Source organism: Chionomys nivalis, chromosome 5 (genome assembly GCF_950005125.1).
Source record: "Chionomys nivalis chromosome 5, mChiNiv1.1, whole genome shotgun sequence".
Classification (NCBI taxonomy): domain Eukaryota; kingdom Metazoa; phylum Chordata; class Mammalia; order Rodentia; family Cricetidae; genus Chionomys; species Chionomys nivalis.
This window is the reverse complement of record NC_080090.1, coordinates 86411991-86433190: the sequence shown is the minus strand read 5'-3', so window position 1 is coordinate 86433190 and position 21200 is coordinate 86411991. Positions and strand designations below refer to the sequence as shown.

At 45.7% G+C, this 21200-nt stretch overlaps 1 protein-coding gene across 21 annotated transcripts in view; it reads right to left on the bottom strand.

Annotated features, from left to right (window-relative positions):
- The window catches only part of Nfasc (neurofascin), a 165429-nt gene that overhangs the window by 84963 nt on the left and 59266 nt on the right, over nt 1-21200 (bottom strand). For all 21 annotated transcript variants that reach the window (XR_009057131.1, XM_057769531.1, XM_057769539.1 and 18 more), the window contains one exon: nt 7032-7140. The gene's annotated coding sequence lies outside the window, so the exon portion shown is untranslated. The remainder of the gene's footprint in view (nt 1-7031; nt 7141-21200) is intronic.

The window sequence follows — 21200 nt, the reverse complement described above, 5'->3', positions numbered from 1 at the left end:
TAATGTATTCCCCTACTCTGTGGGTGCAGCCCGGGAGGGATGCTGCTCAGAGGTCTCCTCTCCTTGCGCGACCACTTCCTGTCAGCTCCAGACCCACAGGGGACCTGGGAAGGGTGGGAGGGGGGAGTGTCACATTTGAGCATGTCTGTCTTATCTCCAAGGCCTTCCTGAGATTTGAGGGTTCCCAGGTCATGATGGACAGGCTCTGATGACTGACTGGCGGGGGACAGAAGCTGGCATGGAGAATCCCAGGATGGAAAGTGGATTAGCTGCTGCTTGAACTGGCACCGAGAACACAGAAGGAGGAGCAAGCAGGCTCAGGGTCGGGGGTGCAGAGAGACTGGGCTTGGCGCAGGGGGTAAGTTCCATTGGAAATGCCTCAGAGTCATGAATAACAGTCTTGCAGGCTCTCCCAGGCTGTGTGTGAATTGATGCCTAGGGATATACTAACAGAGAGAGCTGGGGCCACATGCCAGCAATTAACTCTTGGAATAAGCTAATCAAGGGACTAGAATAGTACTACAAGAACCAACTAAGGAACACACTCGCACATCACTGCCATGGGAAACTGTGGGGGAGCAGAGAGATAATAAAAGCCCCCAGTGCCAACGCAAACGCCAGCTACTCCCATTAACAAGATAGGCAGCAAGGCTGATCACGACAGCTGCCTGGAAACAACCTACTTGGGAATCAGAAAGGAGCCAGATCCGGGGATCAGAGGCACATCTGAGCATGGGGTAGGAGATTTGTCAGGGCTCAGATTCATCCCAGGAGGCTGGAGAGTCCTGTGTGGATTAGCAAGCCCTCCCCTGCTGGAACAGAGGACACAGGTAAACCACTCCCAATACAAACCCATGCCATTCTCAAATGGTTTAGACATAAAAACAAACCCCAGTGGCTCAGGCCATCACTAGAATCACATTCTCACCCAACTGTTTTTTCCTCTACTCTCCTTGAAGGACAAAGAACCATGTGTGCTGGGTCTGCGAGAAAAAAGCTGAAGGGCTAAGCCCACGTTCCCATCCACAGTCAACCCACACTCAGAGCACCATGTCCCCCGTCCAGCCCAGACTCACACCTACCCTTTCCAAGCCCCAAATCCATGCCGGTATTCACTGTGCCGACTTACTCCAGTGTTCAGGGTCCTCACTCACTCCTCCGAGTCTCTGCCATTTCCCCTGTTCCCCAAGGTACCCTATGCTCATCCCCGTGGTGGTCACGGCCTCCTGCACTGTGGGAAGAGCTATTCTTGCGTCAGTGCCCTGAAGACCCCGAGTCTTGATGGGCATGCATCTTGTCTCCCTCTGTGGTGAGACAGTGGTAACTTCTCATGAGCTGGTTGAGCAGCCGTTGTTTCTGATGCTTCCTATTACCGGGAGGTATTTGGCTCATCAATAAATCTGCCTAATACATCCCCAATTTAATAAGAGGCATGATGAACCTGCTATTAGTGGTTGTGTGGAGCAGCAAGACACCAGCAATCACGGGGCAGTGTTGACTTGGCAGCCTCAGAAGAGAGCCTGCTCCTGCCTAGTAGACACTCTAGATGTATTTGTTTCCCAGAATGCTCCCCTACTCCTTTCTCAGTGTTCTGTCTGATCTCAGGTAAGACCACCCTCAGGGCCATCTTCACAGGCTCTCAGAATGCAGCTGTGCAGGTGTCCTGTCCAGTCACCCACCATTCACTCTAGGACATCAACACTAGGTTCTGAAGATGCCCCGAAGTAAGGGGGTCAGCCTGGGACACCTGAGGTCCCACTCTGTGAGTCCAGGGACGCACATTCCAATCTGGCACTGCAAGGAAACCCAACAGACACAGGGGGCCTCGTCCCTTAGCCCAACAAGCCAACCAAGAATCACCAGGCCTCATCTAAGCTACGATCCAGTCATCAAGAATTCTTTGGGAATGCATTTTTGCCATTGTTACTTCTCTTGTCCTTTGAAGGACAGAACTAGAAAAGACATGATGGTAGCAGTCAGTGTCCAACCTAGTAGCTGATGTTAGTCAGCTAGACCCTATGTCCCCAAAGTTCCACACACTCATAGACCAGTACCACCAGCTGGAGACCAGCACAAGCCCCAGGGTAAACATTTCACACTCAGACCATAACCTGGGGTTACGGAAAGCCTATCCCAGGGAGACGGAGCAGCAAGTATGGAGAAGAAAGGCGGAGAAACCTCTGAAAGAACAGGCAGGGTTCCAGCTGTCTCCCCAGTGGCTCGGAGGAAGGCTAGGGAGACAGTGACAATGATTCTGTGTGACAGACCCCAAGGGTGAGAGGGGCTCAACAGTTACATCTGGTAAGGAGGGACCCAGATGGGATAGAAGGAGGAGACAGGCAGTAGAACACCATAAAGAAAGGGATCCCTGGAATTAATAGTAGAAGACTTGGGGCTCCTCATAGAGAGAAGTGTAGAGTTCCCACACGAGGTGGTCGTCATGCAAACAAAGCATGGTCTGGACTGTCACTCAGCCAGTGACTGGAATGCAGGGCATATGTATTTTACCTTGGAGAAGTCTTAATAATCAGATGCAAGGACCACTAGTTTCATATATATGAAATCTCCAGAACCATGGAATCAAGGACATGGGAAGCAGACTAGTGACTGTTCAGGGTTGAGGACAGAGTGGGGACAGAGCCCAACTGCTAATGAAATGTACGGCTTTGCGGGGAGGGGTGTATGGGAATACAATTACAAAAATTTGATGGTTGGGAGGTGTCCAATACTAGACCCTAGCAAAACACTGTGTACACGAACCGGCATTGAGCTGTATTGTTATATGGATACATTTCTAGTATGTGAATTACACCTCACTAAAGCAGTTATTAAAAGCATTAACAAGAGAACTTAGAGGCCTTTGTTTTAGAAAAATGTGATACTTCATAAAGGAAAATGATTAAATTTAGAAATCAGGTTTCAAATGTTGGAAGGAATTAAATCGACTGCATATTAATGGCACCAAAAACAATTGTTAAGGAGAAAATTATAAAATTGGAAATAAAAGGTTAAGAGAGCATGAGATTTTGAGATAAAAGGAAGGAGACTCTGACAGTCACTCCTTTCCCTTTCCACAAGGAAGTCAGACGAGCAAGTCCCCTTGCCCTCTCTGTTCCAAACCTCAGTGCCCCACTCCCAACACTGCACAGTAGATTCTCAGGCTTGCCCAGTGGGTGTCCTCTTGAGGTCCAGACCATGGTCCACCTGAGGAGACCTCTGTTCATGACACACACACCCCATGTGGGGGAATCCAAGCCTAGTGTGGCAGGCACTGTTCTAAAACCAGTTGGAAACCAGGCTGAACCTAGCAGAGACAATATTATAGAAGAACGTGGGGTGGGGGAAGAGAGGTGACCTTCACTTCCATAAACAGATTATGAGCTTTCTGTGAGCAAGAGAATTGTCTTCGATGTCCCCGGCCCATGACAGAGTTAAGTGTCAGTGCAGAACTGAACAGAACTGAGTTTATAACTAGCCAGGAGCCATACAGAAAAGAGGGCTATGTCAGATCCTGACTTGGAGATTTAACGTTAAGAAGTGATATGTGATCTCCATGGCACACGAAGGGCCTGGGCTTAAAGTTGCAGGCCCACCCCAGCCGGGCAGATGCTTGCTGTTTCCTCTCAGAGCCACGGTCCCCCTGTCTGTAGGAGAGGGGCTATACACTCATTTATTGCAGGGTCGCTATGACGGTTATTAAATCCATCCATGAGCTTCTAACCCAAGCCTCTATCTAACTCCAGCACACCTTCTCTTCAGGAAATGTCAGATTTTTATCCTTCCCGCCACGTCACAACTGAACCTGGCTTACTTCACTACCTGGTTTTGGGCAATCTGGGCTTTCACATCTGTTCATATACCTGTCAGTGAGACAGTGCCTGTGCCAACACTGTCTGGCCTGATGCCCAAGGAGCCACCATTCACTCTCAGGACCAGCACCAGGCTATCGGCATAAATAGTATCTGGTCCATTCAATAAGAGCAGGAGGGCCCTGAAGGATCCCAGACTGGCCACTACACCCTTGCTCTCCTCCTTCCTGCTCTGACACGCCTGTCTCCAGAGCAGCCCATACTCCTCTTCCCACCAGCTCCTTCCACCAGGACCCTGTCCTTCCGCCATCAAGAGTGGAGTCAGTTCTGACGGGACTCCATTCGGAGCCAATAGCGGGTTTGCTAATGATATTCCATTGCATTTTTTAAATTCCTGTCTGCTGTGACAAGTGGGACACAGAAGGAAAGGATGGAGCCAGCAGGAGGGAGCTACAACTGCCCATCCTCCTTTCCTCCCTCTGCTTTCTGCATTTACATCCCGGGCAGACAGTAGCCTGAATCCAACTGCCGTTCCGGCAAGCAAGCAGGCTCCTACAGACAGGAAGAATGTGAAAACAGGAGGTGGGGAGGGGGTTGCAAAAAGAGGGGAGGCAACAGTAAGGGGGAGATTTTTCCGGAGTTAAGTCGCACCATTTGGCCAGGAGTCTGGTTGTGAGAAGGCTGTGTGTGGCACCAGACATTGGAGAGAAGCTTCGCCACAATCTCTGGCTGTCTTATTAGAAACCAGAACTCAGGGTGGACATTAGTGTCTCTAGGCTCTGTTAGTGAGATGGGCTTGGGTTAGTAGAAAGGGCCAAGGGGAAGCCAGGTGAGCCTGTTATCTCAGCGCTTGGGAAGAAGAGGCAAGAAGACTGAGGTTGAAGCCAGCCTGGACTACAGGTGAAACCCGCTTAAAAGAAAAAAAGAGGAGAAAAATTGTAAAGAGCTAAAAAAGGAACCTAGATGTGACCGCAACATTCCTGCTAAAAGAAGGTAGAAGCAGGATGAAATGTACAGCCCTGGTCCCATGTATCCACAGCTCCTGTGGGTCCTGCGCATGCTCTGTGTCTGTGCAGCCTGGGGTGAGGAGGCCGTCTGTGGCTGACAGGCAGAGGGGCTTAGGGGTAGGAGTGCAATTAACCAAATGGATCCATTTGTGAAATCGAAGTCCTGGGGAAGCTGGGTGGTTTCCCTGCATGAGTCAGAAGACAGGTGTCTGCTCTGAGTGACCCCAGACGACAATGAGTTGGGGCACTGGCACAGTTAGGGTTCCTCCTGCTGGGAGGGGAGGAGAAGGGAAAGGGCAAAGCTCAGGAGCAGATGCCTGGGGCAGCTCCAGATGGCAGGGGGCTGAGAACAAAGAGAGAAGAGACAGAGAAGACCTGAAGGGCAGGGCTCTGTCCTGAGAAGGCTTCCCAGCTGGAGCCACCAGGTCGGAGTCACATCTGGGACCCGGAGGACACCGCTCAGGATCACCATGCAGTGTTCTCAGGAACCTGGACAAACCAAGCTGGAAACACCCTTAGCCCCAAACCTGAAGTGAGCTGCTGAGAACCAGAGTCGGACTGTGGGAACCCAGACAAGGGCGTGGCGCTGTCTCAGGTCCTTAACCTCTGTGACTTCGATTTCGTCATCAGAGAAAGCTGAGTACTAAGGATTTTTGTTTCGAAAGAGCTGCTGCGAGAGAACACGGAAGCTGCATGCGTGAGCAAAGCACGGGCCCCACATGCAGAAACACTCTGATATACACTGTGATAAGGATAGCCATTGCCACTGGCCAAACACCCGCGTGAGCGGGTCCTGGTCTCACAAGTCACGTGTCTGTCCACATACAGTCTCCGCACTCTTTCAGCTTCTGTCCGTCCATCTTCGAAAGATGTTTCCTCTCCATTACATCTGGCTGTGCAGTGTGGCGTCATGACGATAAAACCAGCCCTGGACGGCGCACTTAACGAATGCGATGAAAGAAGGGAAACTGAGGCAGGACTGAGGACTGCCTGCTAGGCGGACACATCTGAGACGCAGCTGGACTGAGCATGCTCTGATCAGGGATCTCACAGACAGTGGGCTCCAGGCTCCAGGGTGTTTGTGTCCCAAGAAGGCCAGGAAGGGACGCTAGGGAGGGGAGATTAGAGAGTAGGACTGGCAATTGAAAAGGTGCCCAGAGGACCGGAGAGGCTGAAAGACGAACTAAGTCTTCGGCGCTGCTGAATCTTGGAGAACTGTCCCCATACCCTGTTCCGCCCCACTCCGAGAAACCAGCATGGCTTTTGCTGTCAGTCTTCCACGTGTAGTAGAGGGGAAAAGGGAAAGGGTATCGTTCAAGTTCAGTTCTTAACAATGGTGGATGAAAAATACCCCAGAATCAGCTGGGTTTCTGCAGGGGTTCCCTAAGCCGGCAGTTCTGTAGCCCAAAGGAGGCTCTCCTGGAGACTACTTGGATCCCTGCACCATGTCACTTCACGTTCTGTCTTTTACATCTCTTTCTCTGCCTCCTCAGCCTCTGGTAAGACAGAAACTCCGGGGAGGCTAGGGTAAAAAAGACGTGAGGCAGAGAGGACCAAACTCAAAAAGAAAAGACCTATCTCTGAGCAGGTGTCTGGGCCGCTCTCCCCCACAGCCTCCTGGTAGTGGGTTGTCATCTTCCATCAGTTGTGCTGATAAAAGGGAAGCCCTCACTTCTTGTGTGTTAGCCTCTACCCTCTGTGGGGAAGGCAGGTGCTGCTAATGCAGAAGACACTCTACTCCAGAAGGGAACAATGCAGACCCTGGATACAGGGCGTGGCCGCAGTGCTGTGAGCTTCCTTGCTCTTTGCACCCTGGACAGCCATCCATCTGCCAAGGCCCTGATCCCCACCCAGAGGAGGGGCTCTCGGACTGCCCCCCATATGCCAGGGCTGTCGCTCAGGAAGTACCCAGGGTGTGGGGGCCATTAACAAAGCTGTTTTCCAATGTTTCAACTAAAGTGGACAGGAGAGAAAATGATAGCAACTAATGCCAGCCAACTGCCCCTCTTAGAGCAGGAGCCAGGTTTGCCCCAGCATAGCCTCCGTGGAGGACAAGCCTTATCAGGGCTGTGACTCTGCGGCGGACTCCTGGGGAGAAGGAAGGAGCTGTGTCCTTGAAGATCCCTGGTGAGGTAAAGAGCTTGGGAGAGGGGGTGACAATGTCCACTCCTATCCCACCCTCCAATTCATGCTCAGGCGGGAGCCCCACGCGTACCTTCTCTGCCTCATTCGGCCTGCTTTTTGTAACACCGGCAGAGGCTCTGCTCCAGTCTGCAGAGGGCGAGGAAACTCCAGGCTCCCAGTCTGCACATAAGTCAATCAACCTGTCTCAAAAAAAACACAAGCAAAAGGCCTAGGGTTACTCCAGGTATGTGTGTGGGAAGACTGCGGGTTTTGAACTTGTTATTTTACTCAGGAAATGGCATCTCTGCCCACAGCCATTTGCAGTTTTGGAGAATGTAATGGCATCTTTGTTCACTCTGTAAGAAATGGACAGAGTGCACAAGGTGCTTAAGCCGGCCTTGGGATTGGCAATTAGCTCTACCATCCACAAATTAAACTCTTTATGCTCTGACACCACAATTCAATTGCTAATTCCCCATCTTCTAGCAAAGTTAAGTTATAGATGGAAGAAGTGTGTCTCTCTCTCTCCTATACACAAGGGAGAATTTACCCATAAATTTCATTAATTTCTTAACTTCCTTAGGAGAACCACTATGGTTTTTTTCCCTACTTACAGAAAAGCAAATAGGCTCATCACAAACAAATCCATAGCACGTTGTAAAGGGATCAGACTGTATGGTTAGGAGCCAGGGGTTTTAAGTTCTAGCATGTGGCATGTCTCCCAACAAGAGTGGGTCTTTGCCTACGTGTTTGCTAGCTTTTCATCTGCAAGATGAGGAGAAGGTATGGTACTGTGAACCAGTGAGACCTCTGGTCACTAGTTCGCACCAGAGGCTCAAGTCCCTAAAAATGAAAGATGTCACACCTAGAGAAATTAAAACATGGTAATTTGACTATATTTTATTTGGCAGATGTGTCTTCAGGAAGCAAAGAAATGCTTTGCCCCTTTCCCCCCCATGAACTGGTTTCCATTCATGGTTATTGATGCTCCTCCCGCCCCCCCCCTTTTTTTAACACCCAAAGAAATGGTGTAAAACATCCATTACAGGCATGGTGGTGCTTGCCTGTAATGCCAGGACTCAGAAGAGTAGAGAGTTCCAGGCCAGCCTGGCAGCACAGTCAACCCTCATCTCAATAAAACCAACAAACACCAAATGAAAGAATCCATTGGTTAAGGACTGAGACCCTCTTGTTTGCATCCGCAGTTGGCTCTTTAGAGAGGACCACGGTATACCTTTGCCTTGCAGGTCTGAAGGCAGAAGGCAACGTACAGAAAGGTACTTGGCTTTCTCATGGAACTGTTGTGAGATCAAGTGAGAGCTGTGATGTGAAGACAGACAGACAGACAGACACTCCTTAGAGAGGAGTAAGATTACACCCACCAACACTTTTATCATTATCCACAAGACTTGGGGGCTAACTAAGAAGTGAGACTTTGAATTCAGGGAGCAGGCTCATCATCGGACCCAGAGCCAGTAACCTTCTGGCAGGACATCTCACATCAGGGTGTAGGGACCACACGGACACACGACGGTGTGTGGATGACAAGAGGAGCATCTGTGGATCCCAAAAGGATGGAGAGTGGGAAGGTTTTGCTGTGAGTTCTAAGCATTACCCCAGATTCTAGAAGGTCGAAGAGGCAGGCAGGCAGCAGCACCTACTGCTCTGTATAAAATCTGGGTTGGGGGAGGGCACAGACAGTAGGATAAGTTCTCCCAGCAGCAGCAGGACCAAGCATGTCTGATGATGATGATGATGATGATGATGATGATGACGATGATGGAAGGCATGTCTGGGATTGAGCCAGCTTCAAAACAGGCTCTCCCTGTCTTCTTGTCTTAGTATCTGCAGGGGTTCCTCATCTCTCTTCGGCAAATTTTCACTATTCTGTGATATTTCCCTCTGTCACAGAAGAAATGCTGGCGTAGAAGACTGCCTAGGCTGTCTCACCTGGGGGTTCCACAGTGCCACAAGAGCACGCTTCCTAGACGGACAAACTCCAAATTCTTCGGGTGTTTTGTTCTTGCACTTCCTCCCTCTGGATACACAGTCTGTGCTCAGGGAACAAAGATCTGCTTCTTTCTCTTCCAGAGACAGTTAAAGATTTTATTGTAGATGAAGTTATTTTCTGTACTGCCAGCTGGCTCCCAAATAATCACACAGAGTCTTTTAATTATAAATTCCTAGCTAATAGCTCGGGCTTATTACTAATTAACGCCTACATTTTAAACTAACCCATTTCTATTAATCTATGTGCTCCAAGGCTGGTTTACCTCATCTATGTACTTTTCATGCTGCTTCTTCTGTGTCTGGCTGGAAACTCCTCTGACTCCGCCCTTCTTCCTCCCAGTGTCCTAGTCTGGTTCTCCCACCTAACCTGATCCTGTCCAGCTATCGGCCAGCCAGCTTCTTTATTAAACCAATCACAGCAACATGTATTTATGCAGTGTGAAGGAATATTGTACATTTTATTTCAGTTATTGTTTGAATAGCTAAACCTATATACGCAAATACAAAAGAGTACATTGTAAAAATAGGTTTTATTAGCAAATCCCCTTGCCAAGTCTGCCTCCATCCAGCTTCCTAAGCCCTACTCACTCAGCTGTTGCTGGCCAGCCACTGTCAGAGTGAGTCTGTGCACACATAAACGGAGATAAGCAAAGCAGCCGGCTACAGGATCACACAGTTCCAATCCTAGCACTCAGGAGGTGGAGGAAGAAAGCCAGATTGAAGGTCAGCTTGAGCTACATGCTGAGTTTGAGGCCACCTTAGGCCGGCTACACAATGAGACTTAGTCTCAAACAAACAAACAAACAAACAAAAAACAATATTGGGACTGGAGATATGGCTCAGCGTTTAAGAGCATTGCAGAGGACCTGGGTTTAGTTCCCAGCACCCACAACTGTCCTTGAGTTCTAGGTGACCTAGCACCTTCTTTTGGCATCTCCAGGTATCAGGTACATATGCACACACACATACATACACAGATGTGCACGCATGTGCGTGCATGTACACATTCAGGCAAAAATTCATATATAAAATCAGAATAATAATTCCTTAAATAAAATAAATATTAATCATGGTTTTCCTACCTTGCTCTCCAACCCCAGTAAATAAATATCCTGAGTATCATTCTGTATTAGTTCACATAAAACTACCACATTAACAGAAGCCAAGTGTTACAAGATGTGAGCTATCAGGTGCTTACCCTGTCCTCTCTTGAGCGGCAATAGGACGGCTTATAATCATTTGACATGGAAAGTGGCTTTGACACTTGTCTTTGGGTAAATGTGAATTCTTGCCTTTGCAAGACTACATTTAGGATCAAATCATTGAAACAATGTTTTTATTTTATTTATTATTGGGTCTCTGTGTGTGCACGAAGTGTGTGAGTGTGTGCACACAAGTGCCAGGGTAGGTGTGTGGAGGACACCTCTGGTGAGTTTGGGACCCAATGATCAAACTCAATCACTAAGTTTGCGCAGCTTGACCCACTGAGTCATCCCACCTGCTCTTCAGGATCAATTCATGAATGCAGACTTTTGAATAGTAGAGAATTTGGCTAAATTATTCTCCATGAATCACATGTAAAGAATCACACTTTACTCTCGCACAGCAGTGGAAAGGAGGGATTCCCGATTCTCCTTTCCTAAAAAACTACATCGTTAGCTTCTGTCTTTTTGTTTCTGGCAGTCTGATGCATAGAAATTGGTATCTGTTTTGTGGTTTTCTTCCTACGATGAGATGGGGTGGACATCTTCATTTCCTTAAAATTGTCCCGGTTCTATTTGTTCCGACAGGTTTGAAGGAATCTTACGAGGAAAATTACCACTTTGTAGGGGAGATAAAAATCACTGTTTTGCAGTGAAAAATGTTTTCCTAGCTCAATGGATCTTTCATTTTGTCACTATTTTGTGTCATACACAGGCTTTCTTTATTTCAAAGCTATCTTTAAACAGTTCCATGTTTTTTTGCTAGGATTTATATCCTGTCATTTTCTATGATTAATCTTTTATCCATCTGAAACCTCCTTTGAACTTACATGAGAGAATAAGCTAATAAGTCTTGGTATCAAGACTGTTTTCCCAGCACTGGGTATTGAAGAGTTCACCTTTTACCTTCTGGTTTAAATAATGTCTTTGGGTCAGTAAAGGTAGCTCAGTGGATAAAGTCACTTGCCATGCCAGTATGAGAAACTAAGTCCAGATCCCAGGACCCATGTAAAACTGTGGCTGGTAGCACACACTTCTCATTCCAGCACTCTTACAGAGAGATGGGAGGCAGAGATGGAAGAATTCTTGAAAGTCACAGGCCAGCTAGCCTAGGGTACACAGCAGTGAGCAGCAAGACCCTGTCTCAAACAAGGTGGGAGGTGAGGATCAAACTGAGACTGTCCTCTGACCTTATGTGTGCCATGGATGTGCCTGCTTATACTCACACACTCAAACATGCACACAGTCACACATGTCTCTCACACATACACACACGGGTAAAAAGAAAGCAATACATAAGTATAATATTGTCTTTAAAACCTTAAGGGAGAAAAGATTATAGGACATATATGATAGTAAATAGAAGGGCAGAGTACTAGGGGTGAAAAGGATTAAGCAGGGATGGGGAGAAAAGGAGATGGGGGAAAGCTAACCCCAAATGAAGGACATATGGAAAAGTCATTTGGAAACCTAACATTTTTAAAAGCCAATTAAAAACTATAATTACTTTTAAAAGAACTTGAGGGAGATATCCTGTAGAGCTGGATAATGTAGCTTCCATAAACCACAGGTGATTAAGTGAAAACCCAGTGTAAGATACCTTCCTATGAGCTGTTTTTTGGAGAGACCTAGAGCCTCCAAAGCAATACGGGCTATTTCCATGGATGCCAGGGGCTGGGTTGAAGCCTGAACGCAAACATCCCAGACTCTTTGGACATATGGATGCCAGGAACTGAGGTGAGGCTTCCACCCAAACAATACTGTGTAATTTTCTTTTAAGAATTAGGGAATGTGGATGCTCTGGAGGTAGCTCACCCAGTGATGTGCTTGTGTGAAAAGAGCTAACTCAATCCTATGCCAAATTCTGATGTGGGATTCCTTTCTGAATGCTGTGAATACCATTGGTTAATAAAGAAACTTGTTTGGCCTGATAGGGCAGCATAGAGCTAGGCAGGGAAAACTAAACTGAATGCTGAGAGAAAGAAGGCAGAGTCAGCGAGAAGCAATATAGCCCCACCAGAGATAGACACTGGAACTTTACCCAGTAAATCACAGCCACATGGCAATAGACAGATTAATGGAGATGGGTTAATTTAAGATATGAGTTAGCTAGAAATACGCTTAAGCTATCGGCCAAAAAGCATTGATAATAATATAGTTTCTGTGTGATTAGTTCATGGGTCGGAACAATCAGGAATGAACAAGCGACTCCTACAACAAATTGGTGCTCCAAAGTGGTCGACTATATCCATGTAAAACCTGAGAAAGCTTGGAAAGGAACTCTAGACACACACAAAAAAACCAAAGTTTAGCCATATTTTTTTTCCAGCTGGTGGCATGCCACAGCTCCCTTAAGAGAGGTCTTTCTGATTCATCAGTAGCAGAAAAACAAAAAACAAAAAACACAGTTTCAAAATGGTAGCCTCCTGGGCCATGCTGCCAGCACTAACTCTGGCTCTGTCAGGAGGACAAGCACCTGAATGGGGTTTGTAAGTAGCGGGTTACAATCTACCTAATGGTGCAACATAGACCCACTGCATACCTAGAACTGGGGTGGTGTGAGACAGCAAACATGTCTCTGCCATGTCAGACTGGGCAGAGCCAAAAGGCAAAGCAGCCTTAGTATTAGTCAAGCCATTTAACATTTTAAGAAGTGATTCTGGTCAAAAAAGGATTACAAATGCACAATAAAGACTAATTCAGATGAAAAAGATCTCTAAATGGGTCACAGTGTTGGATAAATGTACAGAGGCTTGGGGGAGAGAAAAAAAGAGTATAGAGAGTTATAAAAAGAAGTAAATTGTTTAAAAAAATAAAGCTAAGTCTTTAAAGAGACAGAGTAAACTTGTAGAAAAAGTAATAGTAAGAAAAATAAGCCACATAAAGATGGAAAATACACAGAGAGTCTGGATTATGTATACTATTATGTTTTCTTTGAATTTTTTGACTGTGAATGAGCTAAATACAGAAAGACATTTCATTTCACAGATGGTTAAACTAAACCAGCATATACACTCTAAAGATATCTTGACTTCAAAATTTGAATCTAAGGATATGTTGCTTTGGAAAAGAGGTTCTTGTTTTGTTTCCACAAAGGATGGAAACCTGTAAAATCCTTCCAGACTAATGTGGTTTGATAGATCAAGACCCCCTGAAAGGTTGCCTTAAATACCCCTAAAAAATTACTTCACCCAATAAACAGCAGGAATCAGTTTGGAGAGAACTACGCCCATATTCCCAAATATTGTTTGTAAATGTTTCTTTACATTTAAAGGAGGATATGCTCTAGAGATTTGCACTGTTATGGATCTTGGTCTATTGATACAAATTTAAGGTCAATTTTGTTACATGTATGTTTCTGATCTTGATTAAGGTATTGTGTTTGTGCACCTCATTTAAAATGTAATGTATAATTAAGAAATACAGCTTAACAGCTAATTATCTATAACAGTCAAACTTCTAGTCATGTTAGTTAAGTTTTCTAGATATATAAAGATATATTTTGGCTAGATAAGTATTCTTCAAATCTTTCAGAGACCTTCAGAATATGGCATTTAAATGTTTTAAAAACTGAGAATTTTTCATGACAGTGGGACTCATCTGCTCCTGGCAGCACCAATCTACTTCAAGAGGATGATGGGCATTGAAGAGGCTCCTTATGAAGTTTGTTAGCCATTTAGGCAAGAAACTGCTCTTGTCTGGATTGCTTGATGGTATGCTGTATGAACTGAACATACAAGACCCAGAGAGAAATGACTGTTGAACTTGCCTAAAGGTGAGACCATCCTTCAAGGTTCCTGATTCATGAAAGAACAAAAGGAATCTGCTAGACATTCTACAGGACACAGAAGAAAGCAACTGATGGACTTTGCCATTACAAGGCAGAACAGATCTTCAAATTGCCTGCTTCATGGAAAAGTATGCTTGATACTATGGGCCTGTAGGTTGAAGATGGGTGTCCCAAAGATACAGAAGAACTTTGGGTGACTGTCCAGGCAATGAACTGTTTCTGTCATTTCTAGAGTTTTGGAAGTTGCTTACAATACGCTTCCTGTTTACTTAGGTAATATTATATCCTTCTGGAGTCTTTGATGGAGTTGAAGAATAGATAGTTAAAATTATAGTTTTCCTTAGTTATGATAAAAGACATAGTAGATATAAATATTGTAACTATAATTCTTGTTTGATAACTGCTTTATGTAATTTTACTATGTCAAAGTTAAAACCTTCCTTTTATTTAAACAGAAATGGGGAGGTGATGTGGGATTCCCCTCTGTACGCTGTGAATACCATATAGCACCAGGCTTGGCCTGATAGAGCAGAGTAGAGCCAGGTAGGGAAAACTAAACTGAATGCTGGGAGAAAGAAGACAGAGTCAGTGAGTAGCCCCACCAGAGACAGATGCTGGAACTTTACCTGGTAAACCACAGCTTCGTGGCAATACACAGATTAATGGAGATGGGTTAATTTAAGATATGAGTCAGCCAGAAATACGCTTAAGCTATTGACCAAACAGTATTGAAAATAATATAGTTTCCATGTGATTATTTTGGGGGGTCTGAGCGACCAGGAACAAACAAGCTACCTACAATCCTTCAGACTGTAGAAGAGAAAGGTCACTTTCCAATCAATTCTATGAAGCTAGTGTGAACCAGGTGTCTAAAACAAAAGAAACCAAAGAATGCAGACCAAATAATATTCCTCAAAAATAGGTTTAAAAATCCATAATAAAATACTAGCAAACAGGAATCAGTGGTACCTAAAGACAATTCTTCACTACGGACAAATAAGGTTCACTCGAGTGAGGCAAGTCAATATTTTTAAATGAACTAGTGCAATTCACCACATTAACAAACTAAAGGAAAAAATCAGGCGCCCATATCAATCAATACAGAATCAACCCCAGACAAAATTCAGCAGCATTCATAGTGAGAATCACAGACACTGAAAGAAACTTCCTCAACTTGGTTTTCTTTCTTTTTTTTTTTTTTTTTAACAAACATCTACAAAAACACAGCTAAGATCATACTGGGTGGTGAAAAACTGAATCCTGTCCTGTTACTGGGGACAGGCAAGTGTGCCTTCCAACACTGTTGCTAAGCACAGTATTGCTGTCCCAGTCAGTGATAAGTCAAGCAAAGGAAATGCATGGCACAAAACTCATAAAGGAAAACAGAAAACTATTTCTAATTTCATTTGATAGTGTGCATGGACAATCCCAAGGTATCTATGAAAGCATTCTTAGAACTAATAAATAAATTGTGTGATAATGGATAAACATATAAAATTAATTGCATTTCTACATGAAAGTCATAACCATAAGGAAACAAACATTTAACATACAATATCATTTACAATCCCTCAAATATCCTTAGGTATAAAATAAACTGAACATGTAAATGATTCAAGACAGGAATAGTGATGTCCACCTCTAATCCTAGCACTTGAGGCACTTAGGCAGGAAGACTGCCATGGTTTGAGGCCAGCCTGTGCTACAGAGCAAGTTCCAGGACAGCCTGAACTATAGAGCAAAACCTTGCCTCAAATGACAACATCAACAACAAAATATGCACAAGACCTATGTGAACATTTTAGAAAACTTATAAAAAATTAAAAATAATAGGAATAAATAAATACCATGCTCATGGATTTGACTCAACACAGCAAAGAGGCAAATTAATCCCAAGTTGACATACTAGTTTTATGTAATCCTTCAAAAATTTCTACATGATTGCTAGTAGAAACAGACAAGATTATCCTTAAACTTACACAGAAAAATTAAAGTAATTGGAATTGCTTAAACAATTTGAAAAAAAAAAAGAAAAATCAAGACGCAGAATCCAGGTAAGAGACTAACTATATAGATATAGAAGTAAACATTATGTATGAAGGACAAAGGAACAGATCAAGAAGATTAACAAAAAGAGGAGCACGAGAACTTTCTGCAGTGAGGACACTCTCCGTCTTAATTATAGTGGTGCCACCAAATCAAGACTGTAGCTCCAACGAAGGTGAATGTCATTCTCTATAAATTATAACTCAACACACCTGACTTGGCAGGAAAGTACCTTCAGGTACATGCATCATGATGCATCAGAACCTGGCAGGGCACCTTATGGAGAGAGGGCACACACGCACAGAGAAGATAGACACCCCACTCTATAACTAACCCTTTCTCCAAATAACGGCATCACCTGCCTATGAAGCAGAGCTATTGTGACATTGTATTAGTACTACAGATTAGTACTTTATGTTGGCAGATAAATTTCAACACCAGAGGACAAAAACAGTGACCTCAGTATGCTTAATGAGATGGTGATTGACCAGTCCCCTAGTTACCATCTTTCTTGAGCTAATAGGGATGGTCACTCTGTCCTCTTTGACACATCTTCCCTTGTCAACTTTAAATACCGCCTTTAAGTCTACTTTTCCTTCTAAATCCCTATTCTCTCAATTTCCTGGTGCTGAGAGCATGGGCTGCACCCCAGAAGCTCCCTTTACACACTTACACACACACACACACACACACGCACACCCTGCTCCGGTGTCCTGAATGCAGTCACACCCCGAGTCCCATCCTTATGTTGCAAATCTCCAGCTTTAAATCTAGCTCAAACCTCTTGACCTTCAAACCTACACAGCCACCTGTCCATATGACACCTTTCGTGTTCTTTCTAACAAGTCTCTTGGAGCCAACAAATCTCAGGTTCTTCTCTAGCACCCTGCCAAACACAGTCTGTGCTGTGATGCCCTGAGAGTCCAGTGTCTCCTCTCCGCCTCTGCTCTCACAACTGAACGAGAGCAAATTCTGCCACCTCAGAGCCTCAGAGTCCCACACTCTCCTCCATCCTCCTCTCCTGCTACCCTTCACCCCAATAATCCCGAACCCCAACCTGCTTTATTTTATAACCAGTTCCTTAGCACTTAGCTAACACATCCCCATCTTTTACTGTGTCTTTTCCTGTGAAAATAAAAGATTCTTGAAAGACAGAGGTTTTTTTTTTTTTTTTTTTTTTGGATTTTCGAGACAGGGTTTCTCCGCAGTTTTTGGTTCCTGTCCTGGAACTAGCTCTTGTAGACCAGGCTGGCCTCGAACTCTCAGAGATCCGCCTGCCTCTGCCTTCTGAGTGCTGGGATTAAAGCCGTGCGCCACTACCGCCCAGCGAAAGACAGAGGTTTTATCTGTTTTATTCACGTCTGTATCGCTGAAATCTGAAACAATGCTAACACTATAGAAAGTGTAATCTGTGATGATTAATCCTCATTATCAATTTGATTTGATTTGCCGTAGAGCCACCTAGACACACCTCTGGCTTATCTGAGCAGGGAAGACCCACCCAGAATGTGGATGGTATCACCCCAGGAACTGGGGGTCCAGACTTAACACAACAGAGAAAACAAGTTGAGCAGTGGCATTTACCTCTCTGCCTCCCGACCACAGAGGCTTTGTGCCCTTACCACACCTTTCACACCCTGAAGGACTGTGTCCCCTCAGTGAGACAATAAATCCCCGTAAGTTGTTTTTATCAGGCATTTTGTCCCATCAATGAGTGAAGTAACTGATCCAGATATAGTGGTCCAAATCATCTGTTGTAAAATAAGTGCATCACACTTCAGCAAAGACCAAACTTCCTGTATATACTCAGGTTTCCCCAGTCTCTCTGGAGTTCCCCAGCACTTAGGGTTTCAAGTATGGCCTTCTATTCGATGCAGTACTGGTACCAAGCTAAGCTCTCATTGTCCTGCGGGGTTCTGAGTCTTTCAAAGCTTAGCTCTTGAGTCTACTAGTTTATTTGTGTGCATTGTGTGTGTGTGTGTGTGTGTGTACGCGCGCGCATATGCGTACATGCTTGTTTGTAGGTCAGAGAACAACTTTTGGAAGTCAGTTCTCTCTTCCGCCCAACATATGGGTCCTAGGAATTAATCTCAGTTCATCCAGCTTGCTGGCAAGGGCTTTATGCCATGAGCCCCCTCGCTGCCCCCATTTATTTATCTTTCGTAGCCCCTTCACCCCAAGCACATGAGTTGGCTGTTCCTACAGCTCAAGTTCTGACAGACTATTCAGTTTGGCTAGTATGAATCTCATATTTACTAAGCACGTTTTCTACACCTGATCCCCCTCCTTTTCAATGTTATCAGCATAACACCCCGTGAGGACAAGGATGGGTATCTGCCTCCTCTTCACGAGCTATGAACAATCCCACTTTCTGAAACATCCCATCATGTTCACAGTAGCTGGATTTAGTGTACATCACCCTCATATGGTATCCGGGTTCAGTGTACATCACTCCCATTTGGTAGCTGGATTTAGTGTACATCACCCTCATACGGTATCCGGGTTCAGTGTACATCACTCCCATTTGGTAGCTGGATTTAGTGTACATCACCCTCATACGGTATCCGGGTTCAGTGTACATCACTCCCATTTGGTAGCTGGGTTTAGTGTACATCACACTCCCATGTCATAACTAATACTAAAGCTCAAACGATTTTCAAAACCTTTTCTCTGAGGAAAAACAGAATCACCTCGCCTGAGATCACACACTCAGGGTGGAGTCACGAACTGAAGCGGAGCACACTGATTTAGGTCATATGACCGTCCCTCTTTGCCATCCGTCTTACTTTAACACGGACTGGAAAGCAGAGGACTTGCTCAAGGTGGCACGGGAGTCACTTGTGGGTCGGAAGAAAGAGGCTGGTTGATCAGCAGCCTTCTCGGCAGACTTCGGGTTCTCTTTCTTGTTCCCACAACTGCAGTCACAATTCCAAGAAGAGGTGTCGAGGAAGAAGGGTGCTGAGACAGGAGGATGCCATTTGCCAAAGCCAACAAATACATCACATGCTAGACAGTGCTCTGGAAGGCCCAGCTGTTCTCCATAGGTGGGAACCAATGGCTGTGCCAGAGACTGGCACCACAGCCTTGGCTGTAAGATGGACGGGAAGAGAGACGGCCAAGTGTTGCCAGATACCCACCTCAGTCTCAAGAGGGTCCCCTGGTTCTGGCTTACAGCAGAGGACCCCTCATCATTAATAGCAATACAGCCTGGGCCGCCAGTATCTCTGCTGGCTTCTGATTTAGCAGATGCAATGTATGCTTGTGCTCCAATTCCCCCCCATGCCTGCGCTTTCTGTTTCTCCCATTGGCCTGGAAGTCTCCTGCAGCAATCTGGACTTTGTGGGGATGGACACAATTCCTCCCTCATTCCACTTAGAGCTGTCTGAAAATAAGGGCAATGCTTACACCATGTTGAAAGTTTCCATCATGGCCAAAGGTAGCTTCAGAATCACCTGAGCTCTTTTATCTCCCTCTCCACCGAGGACACGTGTGCTTTCATCCCTCCCTCCCTGCAGAGACCACAACGGCCAGTTTGACCGTGAGAGATCTGGTGACTGTGGTCAGCAAAGGTATCTCAGTGTCGAGTCTGAGCAGGTGCCAGCGCTCAAGTCTCACCTATCGGCACCGAGACGCAGAGAGACGAGGTTCCGCCGGGTCTCTCATCCTCTCTGTATTCCTGCTGCTAGAGTTGCCGCATACCCCCCATCGGCAGAACAGGCAGAAAGAAAGGGTAGAAGGACTGACTCAGGTGACAGCACAGAAGCAAAGAGCCCCCCCCGCCAGAGTCACAAAGTGATCTGCCTTCCCAGTGTCTTGGTCCAAGCTGCTTACAGAACAACGGCAGGGAACAGGATTCCTGGGAAGAAGTCTACACTTGTGAATAGCAAACACTATTCTCCTTTAATACCACAAACAGACTTATGACTTTTCTTGGTCCGTGGGGATTATTATTTTATTCCAGTCTTAATCACCTTGTGTTAGTTAAGCTATTTTATTAAAAAATCCATCAAATGTTAAGCAATAAAGATGAGCAATGATATCATGTGGAGTTGGAGAGATGACTCATTGGTAAGAGCACACACTGTTCTTTCCAGAGGACCGGGGCTCACTCCCAGAACCCATGTGGCAGCTCACAACTCTCTGTAACTCCAGTTTCAGGGGATCCCACACCCTCTTCTGGCCTCTTGGGACACCAGACAAACATGTTGCACATGGACATACATGCAGGTAAAAAATACCCATCACATAAACAGTAATAAAAATGATATCATGTTTATATTTTGTCTCCTTATGGCCTTAGTGTAATGAATCTGGAAATGGGCCTTGAGATTACAGATCAAGGTACGAATTCCAGTTTTGTGTCTGATTATCTGCAAGTGACCATCTACACAACTTTGGGTGAATTACTCAACCTATTGGTGTTTTGGTTTCCCTGTGTCTAAATGAGGGGCAGTATTCCCTTCCAGTCCCACATGGATCTAAACTCTTTGGCCAACACAGCCTTTCCCAGCTGGCCCCGCCTCAGCTGTCATTGCCTGGGGCTCTGCAGCCTCAGCCTGTCCACACCCCCATTCACCTGGCATTATCTCTTCCATAGGCCTCCTGCTCACTCCTCACATGGCAACAGGGAGAGGCACTTCCATGGAGAGGCCTTCCCTTGTCCCCTCAACTAGACCTGGTTAAATCAGTCTTCCCAGCAGAGCCCCGGAGAAGTCAGTGTGCGGACCAACGGATGGCCTCTTGTAACCTTGTCAAAATGAGCAGGTGATAATTTCTGATGAGCTAGGGTGTGGTCCCGCTAGTGTGACTATTTCTAACAAGTTCTTCATGATCTGATGCTCCCGGGAGGAGAATGACCCCTTAGACACCCACAATTGGTTCATCAACATTATTTGTATTTCCTGCCTGACTCGGGCCCTGGGTAGCCCTCTGCCCTGCTCAGCCTTTGCTGCCTGGTTGAGAAAGGTTCCAGAAAGATCTAATGACTCAATGGAGCAACAGCCACAATGCGGGCAGCCTCGTTTCTGGTCAGAGTTAAAGAGAGGCTAGCTAGCCGGGCAGTGGTGGCGCACGCCTTTAATCCCAGCTCTCGGGAGGCAGAGGCAGGCGGATCTCTGTGAGTTTGAGGCCAGCCTGGTCTACAAGAGCTAGTTCCGGGACAGGCACCAAAGCTATAGAGAAACCCTATCTCGAAAAACCAAAAAAAAAAAAA